General features: G+C 31.6%; 1 long non-coding RNA gene across 8 annotated transcripts; it reads right to left on the reverse strand.

Moving 5' to 3' along the window:
- Nucleotides 1-360: 360 nt before the first annotated feature.
- LOC103861284 lies at nt 361-7,725 on the reverse strand. 8 transcript variants are annotated; one of them, XR_004456682.1, is made up of 8 exons: nt 6,084-6,385; nt 5,816-5,963; nt 5,690-5,735; nt 5,448-5,560; nt 5,066-5,140; nt 4,905-4,988; nt 4,755-4,812; nt 4,291-4,668 (listed from the first exon to the last, which is right to left on the reverse strand). It is a non-coding gene; the product is annotated as an uncharacterized LOC103861284 (long non-coding RNA). The 8 variants fall into 8 exon arrangements; XR_004456677.1 differs by adding an exon at nt 361-712 and having other exon boundaries at nt 974-4,668; nt 5,690-7,725; XR_004456680.1 differs by having other exon boundaries at nt 5,690-5,963; nt 6,084-6,394.
- Between the last annotated feature and the right edge of the window lie 2,825 nt (nt 7,726-10,550).

Raw genomic sequence — 10,550 nt, forward strand, 5'->3', positions numbered from 1 at the left:
TTGCTTTAAGTCATTAGCTGAATATATATATATATATATATATATATATATATATATATATATATATATATATATATATATTTAATTTGAATATTTATTAAATAAAAATCCATACTAATAAAATTTTATGATTTTTTGTATCTTGTTATAAAAAAATAAGTCATTGATTACAAAATTTTCAAAGTGAGATTTTAAAATTTCTAATAATTTATAGTCGTTTTAAAAAATTCAAAATAGAACATATAAGAAAAAATCTAAATTTTTTATTATATGGTTACTGTGATTGTTTAATATCTTTTAATAATATAAAATTAAAAAAAAAATTTCTAAGATACAAAAATTGTTATCAAATATTTATTATTCATAATCATTAATTGATATATATATATATATATTAATCATATTAGGTAATTTCATAGCTTTTATTTAAGGAAAGTGTGAGAATATTTTTTGTACATTATTTATCAATTTGATAGTTAGTTTAATAAAAAGTATAATATAAGTTAAGATGGACCAACCTATTTTTCTATAATTCTGAATTTTATACTCATGGTGACACTTTGATACAAAACAATGTTGTAATGTTTTTCAATTAATATATAAGGGATAACTTAAATCAGATAAATTCTGACGCATTGCAACATTCTTGTTGTATTATTTTCATCACGACCTGATTGATCTTCACGTTGTACTATCTCTACACCTCCATCACCTGGAACATGGAAAAACAAACTTAAAAGATCAAGTTTTGGTCGTAAAACTTTTAATCTGATCAAACAAATAAAAAATTTAACAGACGCTGAGAATATAGTGTCCGAGTTTCTTCCAACTGTGACATCTCCAAATCAAACGTATTGACTCTTTTCAAAATATATGGACCATTAACAAATTTAACAAACCTGAAAAATGGAATGTTCAACAAAAAGATTATTAAGCTACTTCTAAACTTTGTGTAAGAAAGGATCTGAAAAACATGTTTATCGATGAGCAGACCAATTAGCAATCCTCCTCTCGCTGTGTTACGGGACTGAAAAGCGGGAAGAACATCCTTGAAGGAAATAGCAGCATGAGCCGTGGAGATCGATTTCAGAGCCATGGAGTTGCGGGTGTGTTTTTTAACCGAGTATGTTGACAGAGCCGGTCTTAGAAAGCAGTAGGCTAGGAGGAAAAAACAAAAAAAAGGCCTATTAATTACAGATAAAAAAGGAATATCAAATGTAGTAGAAGGAAGCTTTCTAACCTGTAACCCTAAATAGACCAATGTTTATTAAATAAAAAACTTATCTAAAGAAATATTTTTTATCAAAAAAAAAAAATCTAAAGAAACATTTGATAAAATATTGGCTAGTATCATACTTAATATTTGGTGGCTGGAAACATGGGCTTCATCCGTTTCTGTAAGTGCCGGCTCTGTATGTTGAGTATCAGTGAGAGAACCAGAATGGATTTATAGTGTGGAGATGGGGAAGGTTAGGTGAACGCATATTGGATGAGGGCATTATGTATATTTGTTTTGATTTGGGCTATGAAATGGGCTGGTGATAAACAAAACACACAAGTTAATGAGACAGTTAATGTGGGCATGTTAGGACAGTAATATAAAACAAATTAGGTCGGGACAAAATAAAGAAAAAGAATGTAGAATATCAACGTGTAACTAACGTGTAAATATACTTAGCACTAGGGTCGGCCCGCCCTACGGGCGGGATATACTTTATTTGTGATCTAGGTTATTATTTTTTGTATGGTTTTGTAGTTTGTGTTTTAGGTCTGCATTTTCAAAAGTTATAGGTAAAGAGAGATTATATGTGATAAGATATATTTTGTTTGTTTATAATAGTTGTTTTTATATTAAAAAGTTGTGTCGTTGATATGATGTGAGGACTTCAAATGGTCTTCGTATTGTTTCTTTTTACAAAAATTTGATCCCATATTTGATACGTTATTTGTGGCTCGTAAAATTTGGGTTCGAAGGATTGGGTTCCGGTAGTTTTTTATGTATTTTATAAAAGTATTTACTTTTTATGCTGAAATCATAGTCTTTTGACATGATATTGGAGTGGAAGTGATGATTATTTGAAGTTGCATTTCTTACTAAAAATAAAATGTCATATTAAATGAAAAGAAGGTAGTAATGCAAAGCTGATTAAAGTAAAAAACATTGAAACTGAAAATGTGAAAACTGAGTAGTGGTCGATGCGTGTAGCACCGTAAAACCAACTCAATTTTTTTTCCATTTGCTAATAGTAATAAGAATCACTGTATCGATTTTCTAGATTATTGAGATGCCACTTTCTTGGTGGCATTGTAAAGATCACATTAGTTCCATAACACTTCTTTTTCAATATAGAGATGTCGCATAAGGAAGGTTTGATCTATCTCAGCATTTGTCAGCTCCATATATGTGGGTTAGCTGTTCATGGTGATCCACAAATTTCATGCATTCTTCGTGTTCTCATGTGCTTAGCAAAATTATGGCATAGAGATAGTTACCTTTATCACAGTTTTTGTTTGCCAATGTACAAAAATGTTTAAGCCTTGTTGCGGTTTTGATTCAGTGTTAAAATTGTTTGTTTTTTTTCCTATAATATTAATTCTTGTATAGATTAAGTAAATATTTTCTTACTTAATCTCATACACTGACTTTTATAGTCATTCATCTGAACTGAACGGTTTTGGGAGATTTTAAATTCTAGATGTTACAATTATAATAAAAAGCAAAGAAAAACACACTGGTTTAATACTTAATCGTATGTTAAAGAGAATCTCCGTCCTTTATAGAAGTTATAAAAACTATATACGAATTTACATTAAATTTATGAAACATTTTAAAAACATTGTAGATTAAAAATAATATTATAAACAAATAAATAATGAATAGAATTATGAGATCGTATTGTTATTTTTAATAATCATTTTTTGTTTAAATTAAAGTGACACTAATCTTCAGTACTCTCTATTTTTCAGAGTAAAGAATTTATACAGAGTCAGTGACAATACTGTATATGATCCTTTACAATGACATGGTTAAAATATGTTAGTGAAGCTTAGGTGACAATACAAATTGGATGAGAAAACAATATCTGCAATTACTGCGAGAATACATTACCTAAGTAACCCAACTACCCCAATTGCATTGTCATCATTACATCTTGAACATGTAAAAGATTATGTAGTTTATATATATAAATATATTAGAATGTTGATCAAATTAGTATGTGCATACTAAGGAAAATAGTGGAGAGGGATCATACTTGAAAAGTTTGTGAACTTTCAAAAATAACCTTGTAGGTGAACTTTTTGAGAATGAATTATAATCCTGTGAGAGGACATCATTTTCGGGAGAACTTCTCCAAGTTTCTTAAAAAATAATAAAATAAATAAATAATTAAAATTTGATATGGTAAAATCTGTATTGTGAACACGTGTAGATCTGTCTCCCAAACAGCCTTCATAATAGTTGAACATAGGTGCAAAAATTAGGCTTTTTAACAAAGAAATAATAATAATTAAGCTTTAAGCAGCTCTTTTTCTTTAATTTTTTGTATGTTGTTTACCCAAACCTTTATAATGTAGTGGCAAAGTTTTGTAATAAGTAGTAGAATTATTGTAACGGAAAAAGAAAAAAGCAAACCAATCAAGTCTTGGATCATGGAAAAAAAAAGTCTAGGATCATGGATTTTGATTGCTTGATTTTAATTTAAGATTTTCACAGTTTGAGTTGTATTTTGTTCTTTCTGTCTCTGCAACTCAATCACATGTTTTGGTGATACATCTTTTACATTATGTCTGCCCCTACGCTGTGCATTTTATAATGTAATTATATTACAAAAAATAAATTCTATATTGCAGGATTTGAAATAATTATAACTTAAAATTTGTTTTCTAAATTATATTCTCTTTTCCTTTTGATCATAGGTTTTTCATTATCTGGTTATTAGAGAATCTGTATGATTCATTTTACATCATCAGGACGGACAACTTGTTATCCAACAGTGATGATGATGGACGACATAGTTATCTTAGTCATTGAGGATCACGTCACGTAACTTTTGCTTCCATGCAATCCATTTATATGGTCTTATACTCTGCACTCTATACAATTTAACATGAGGGACATGAGCTATCAGATTTGACATATGAGTTCAACTTCTATCAGATTTTAGAAAAATACACATATTCCAAAAACATAAAATACATGAAATACAACCCTGGCATTGAGACATTCATATTTACCCTCTAACTCCAGCTCTTCCACATTCCCTAGAAATTCAAGTAAAGAAGACAATCGATTGAATCTACACATCATCACTTTGGAAATAAATACAAATGCACAATGGTGTAAAAATATTAGAAGAATTGGAAGAAGACTTTCTGTTCTCGGACGACCAAGTCTCAAATCACATAAGAGGTGATAGACTAATAAATATACAGACTAACAGTAAAAACTGAAAAATGACCATATACGAACTCAAATCAGTAAGAAGCTAAAAGTTAACACAATCACCAGAATCTAAGTCATCATAAATTGCAAAATAATGAAACCTCCACTTGCGTGCTTTCTTTTAGGTTGCTTAGACAGATTTTGTCAAGATCCCAAAAACTGAGTCAAGCAACCTTTTGGGGCTGACGAAGAATAAAACTCATGATCAGCCTCTTATACCATTCCTAAGAGAACATGGTGGCTTAAGTAAATAATAGTGAAAATAATAAATAAATAATCTGAATAAACAACAGAGAGAAAGAAACTTAACTCGCTAATAGAGCAGTGCGATGGAAGAGATTGGTGAGGATGAGACATGTGTACTCCCTCTTCGTAACAGACAACATAATGTCACCAAAAGATTTTAAGTTTTTTTTAATACAAATATGTGATCTCTATAATATCTAATAGATTCACTTACATTTAGATTTACGTGTTTGTCAGTGTAAAGGTGACCTGAAGTTGGCGTGCAATATATTGTCCGTCAGCTCTTGTATCCGATTAACTGAAAAACAAAATGAAGTGGTTATAATATATGCAATGTGTGAGATAATAATGGTTATAGTCGCTGGGAACACATACTCTTGGCACCAATCACCACATGAGAACTTCTTGCCATTACCATCGATGTATCCATTCTTAACCCTCATCTCCCTCCTATTACAATAATAATCACATGTTAAATCAAAATCTATTTAGTTTAAACAATTTTGCATCTTATGTGAGCAATGAATATAGCTATTCAATGATGGTCGATTTAGCTTTGCATTTGCTACCCACAATATTTATCTATGGACTGAAACACAGATTGATCATCAAAACTTGTGAACATCATTACTTGATTAGTTTCTTTTCTTTTTTGAACCTGGCATCACTCTCTTATAAAACTTATTTGAACATGAGGAGATTGTGGTGTCAATTAAAATAAAAATACAAAAGCGAATAACCAAAGAAAAAGAAGTACCTATCTCTTCTCCGGTGATGTTGTATGAGTAAACTCTAGGAAATGGGAATGGTTTGCAAGTGCTTTCATTTGAGAACTAAAATTTTTCCTTTTCTGTAGATATTGTTGGCCTCCTATAGTCAACAAAAAAAGGACTGCAAGCAAGATTAATTTGATGGATGGAGGATGAAATCTATTAGAAGCATACGATGTCAAATCTGTCTCAGAATCGAGCTTGAAAGAAACATGAAGAATGATCGAACCTGGATATGTTTAGGAACAGGAAATCCGCTAAAACATGAAGAATCGCTGCAGAAGACATTTTCCAAAAGGTGTTACGTACACAACTTTTTTTTTTTGTTGGCAATGAACAAATCTGATGAAACGACCTTCTGTTTTCCACTCCCACATGGAGAAAGTCAAGGAAAAAGTGAACTAATGCAAAAACACCTTCCAAGCTTTTGAATCTCTTGTTTTGGTAGATCCAAGCATCTCGTGTAGCAGCCCTGAAACGTCATTAGACTAACCACATCATAACTACAACCAAAAAGAGAGAGAGAGAGAGAGAGAGAGATTACGACCGCAGCTGATCTGACGAAAAAAATTATAATCTCACCCGTCACGGGCATAAGATGTGTTCAAGGAGAGGAATCTAACATATATTTATACTGAACTACACCGCCTCTCAGATCGTGGAGAGCGAATCAATTAGAATAAAGACGAAGACATAAATCAGAGCGTTTCAGGTCGTGGAAAGAAGCTTAAACGTCAGTGCCTCACCACCGCACGGAGGGGAGCGACGGTCCTGGTTTCTTTGCCTCAGACGTTCTAGGGTTAGAGGTGACATCAATCTATACGGGCCAGATCTATTTCCCATTACAAAACCCAATCGCACAACAGCAGACGAAGCCCATGATACAATCGTGTTAGTGATACGGTGTGTTTAGAATAATTGACATGTGTCAACTCCTGGAGAAACGACTTTCTGACCTGGCGCTGATGTGGCATCACATGAGGGACACCAACAATTTTATATATATATAGATTATCTATCACAACACTTAAAGCTCCCACTTCTCACTAAAAAAAGTTTCAAAATAGTTTTCCGCTTGGTGACCGGTGGGTTTTGCCGCCGGTTACCATTTCCTTTATGTCAAAGTCTTGTTTAATCTTTTCTTCCAGCATCGGAGACGTTCTCTGTTTTGTATGGCTGGCCCAGTCTCTGGCGTCATCACCTTCTTCTCTGGTGAAGGCGGTCGGCGTTTTGCTTCCGACTACGACCTTATCATTTCAGGTGTAGTTGGCTTCTCAGGTTTTTATCCGATATGTGTAACTCGCTGTCTTCGTTTTGATCGCTTGGTGATTGGATGAGATATCGATGGTTGGTGATTGATGCTCTTCGATGTTGGAGCTCAAGCGATGACGATGTATGTGGCGTAGTTTCCGGATCCGTTGGGTACTGTGCATGGTGGTTTTAGGAATTCAGATGAGATCTCTATTCTGTTTTGATGGAAGCTCTCCGATGGAAGGATAAAAGGTGTTGAAGAGAGGTGGTGAAGCTCTTGTCTCCGAGGTATATCCGGCGACGGTGTTTGGTTGGCCGGCGGTGAATTTTTCTGGGCGGCGAAGGTGAAAAGGTTTGATTGTGATGTGTGTCTCCTCGTAATTGAGGGCTTAACAGGCGTTTTTGGTTTCGCGTTTATAATCACGTCGGTTTGTCTTTCTTGACGGGCTAGGTAATAGGATTAGGGCCCAAGTGGTTTTTGTTTATTGTAGTTTTCCCGTTTGTTGAGTTTATGGGTTTGTATTATTGGACTTTGGCCAATTAAATAAAATAAGATGACAAAAAAATATAGAATATCTGGCCTCTGTTTTAAACTCAAGTTACATGATGATGTGTCAATTTAATTGGATGAGCATATATTTTTGCCTGTATGCAGGTTAATTTAATTGGATGAGAATATGTGGCACCTCTAGAATTGATTCAATTTACTTCATGTTATAAAGTAGAAATTTGCCATGGATTAGTCATTGGAAATCTACAACTAATAGTAGCCACATGTTCTGTATATTTTATGCCTATGCAGGTTAACTGTTTTAATATGTTGTAAAATATGTTAAAAGAAAATAGAAGTTATAACGTACGATAATATTTTATATATATACTGTTTAAATTAAGGGAAAACTTAATTTAGTAAATTTTATTTATGGTACACACAGACATGTATGTATAAACGATATACATTTATCATTTATGTAATATATAATATATGATATATGTATAAACTAAAGTAATATAATAGTGAATGGTGACATATATATATATATATATATATATATATATATATATATATATATATATATATATATATGTATACCTTATTCCTAAATCGGAAGTGGAAAGGTTGAAGTAAACCTTATTAATCCTAGGAATCGGTAACTAATAATATAGCGACACGTTCTGTAACAGACTAGTTGGAAACTAATTTTACTGCATACTCATTTTTTCTTGAAGATTTTATTATTTTTGTTTGTTCGTCTTTAATAGATTTTAGGAGGGGAATTATGCCAAGTAGCTAAGAAAAAAAAATTAAAAATCTAACCAAAATCCCCCTCTCTTTCCTACTTTCTCTTCCTATCTCTCTCTACTCTCTCTCCCAAAATCTAATTTCTCTTTTTTTTTTTGGTTATTTAGCAAAAAAAAAGCTTTTAGGAATTGGTAAAACTAGAGCTGAGTATTTATTGTAAGAGATTCTAAATGTAAAATTGCCTTATGACCAATGAATGATTCATTGTAATGCTAGAATGGAAATAATAATGGTGTCAACTTGCATCTATCTAATTCGTTGCTAAAATACTCGATCATATCTAGATTGGGAAACAAATAAAAGTAAGTTGATATACACTTGTAGAATATGAAAACGATTAACTGAAGCTTCAGATCATGAATATTCTATATTATAGTACTATATTTTTGTTCTTTAAATATATTTTAAAACGAAAATTTATTATAAACGTTACCGTAGTATTAATATAAGATTAATATAAACATATCATAATTGATAACATTTAGTGTTTGAAAGTTGAGGGGGTTTTGTTTTGACTGATATAGTCCTTACTACACCCTATACATTTATAGAGAAAGTTTTATTAACTAAGAAAACTATATAAGGACGCGTTTTTGCTAAGCTTAATTGCAATTTCAAACAATTTTGTATGTTTCTATTCTTCTACTTCTAGCATTATATCCACTAGTTTTGTTTTGTTAAATACTATAAATAATTTAAAATTTTGGGAATTTTTAAGTATTTTCTTACAAATTTGGAATGTCTTACAAATATATTATATGTACGCTTACAAATATTTAAAATCTATCTATATCCAAAGGAGAAAATTCAGGAAACAAAAAAAAAATTATATAGTAATCTAATTATACATAATAATACATATTTGACTAGGATAAAACTAAATGAGCCTATCGTACTATATAAAAGGGACTAAATTCAAAGCTTTTGGGACTATTCACTTCAGCCAAAATATTCGCATCTAAAAAGAATTAGAAATAAATGTCATTTAGAAGATAATTAACTAACATACAACTTTTGATATTTCTAGAAATTTCAAATTTGTAACTACTAATTTATTAATAGAATCATATATCTATATTGAATTATGTTCTATTTTTAATCGTTAGACTTCAAAGGTAAATAAATTATTAATTTATAATATATATAGTTTATAACTTTATATTGTAGTTATAAATAAAGAGAAAATAACCGGGGAGGGTGAAGAAGCTCATGTAAAATTATGTAATTAAAATGGTAAAATGGTGAGCATGATGACGTGAATCTAAGAAAATTTGTTATACAAATTATGGTGCTTTCTTCGTCCACTATAATGATTTAAAATAAAATGTATATTCACATAAATAAGTCAATATTTGTTGTTTTTTTTTTGTAAGATGTTAAGATTATCATTTTTTGAAAGGTTACACTGTTGTTTTTAAACAACTTATTAGAGCAAGGAAACAAAAACAACCAACAACAACTCAAGGTAAAAAAAGCCTTAAGGAAGTCTTATACAAGAAAGATAAAAAGAAGTAGAGAAGATGAGAAAGAAGAACTTGCCGGGTAAGAGAGGAGACGGTCATGCATCATACGGTCGAGAGAGGCAAGGATGACTGATAAAGGTGAGGAGACAGCTGTGAACACACGAGCATTACGCTCTTTCCACAGCATGTAGATGGCTGACTGAAAGTAGAGCTTGATGACTGGAGTAGCATGCGTATCTGCGTTGACGCGAGGTTGATTGATCCAGGCTGCAACAGAGTGTAGATCAGCCGGAGGAGAAATCCAAACTTCAGCAGCAAAAGGCTCCCATATCAAGCGAGAGAAAGAGCACTCAAAGAAGAGATGATGGTGAGTCTCTATTTCTAGATTACAAAAGACGCATGTTCCTGAGACATTTAACCCCCAACGCCTCAAGCGATCCATGGTTGGCAGTCTTCTCCGCAAAGCCAGCCATGATATAAACGCATTACATAGAATATGTTTCTTGAACCAAATAGTCTTGTGCCAATATTTGTTGTTGATAGTGTTTATATTCTTTTCTGACATTAGTATCTATATTTTTTAGTAAACTGATCCAAAGAGATTAATTTGTGGAGCTAACCAAACAAGGATTATAGTGTTTACTTTGAAAAAAATAATAGGTTGAATGATAGATGGCGTGCGTGCTTTTTCACATGGAAATCTGCACATATATTAAAATCGTAAGATTTGAATCATAGAGAAATATAGTGTATATGACTGAAGTTGGTTCATTCTGAAACTAAAGATGGCTAAAATTCTTCTTTGTCAAAATGCATAGATGTGAATCTTATATGAATAGAGTTCTCCATTGCTTATAACAGTGTAATAAACTCCGTGTGTAAAGGAGAAAAAATGTAATATAAGTGAAAACAAATTTTTTTTTCTTGTGCCTATAGGCTCTTCGCAATTTGAAGAAGAAAGAACATATTGTGTGAAAATCTTTGGCTCGGTCAAATTTTATCCAGTTGTTTATAAAACTGTTGTTATCTGATTCATGTAATTTTTCAGTGTTGATTTAAAAGCCCAAAAACCT

Source organism: Brassica rapa, chromosome A03, assembly GCF_000309985.2.
Source record: "Brassica rapa cultivar Chiifu-401-42 chromosome A03, CAAS_Brap_v3.01, whole genome shotgun sequence".
Taxonomy (NCBI): domain Eukaryota; kingdom Viridiplantae; phylum Streptophyta; class Magnoliopsida; order Brassicales; family Brassicaceae; genus Brassica; species Brassica rapa.